Raw genomic sequence first — 440 nt, forward strand, 5'->3', positions numbered from 1 at the left:
AAACAAAATTAAATAACAGATTTTTACATGAATGACTGAAAGCAAGCATAAATAGACAGCTGAAATGGACACATTGCTAACGTTTTTTTCTTCACCAAATCACCAAATCACCCTCCATTAGGCCTGATTCAAAAATCTCTATAACAGAGGTGATACAAGATGAAAATATACTCTTTGCTTGTTTGCTTGTCTCTGCACTCAGATTTCAGTTTGTCTTCTATAGCAGCTGATCTGAAAAACAACAAATGTTAATATTTCACACACACACAAAAAAAGCAAATGATGATTGATGATTTGTTTTCTTTTTAAGAATGACTACGCTGAGAACAATGTACCTGGTCGGTAATATAGTCAAAAACCTTCCCAGCCTCAGCACTTTCAGATGTACTGTATGCTCTCATATAAGCAACCCTTCTTACAATTTAATCTTTGTTCTTATC

This window comes from Sinocyclocheilus grahami, unplaced genomic scaffold (genome assembly GCF_001515645.1).
Source record: "Sinocyclocheilus grahami isolate Dianchi unplaced genomic scaffold, SAMN03320097.WGS_v1.1 scaffold179.1, whole genome shotgun sequence".
Taxonomy (NCBI): domain Eukaryota; kingdom Metazoa; phylum Chordata; class Actinopteri; order Cypriniformes; family Cyprinidae; genus Sinocyclocheilus; species Sinocyclocheilus grahami.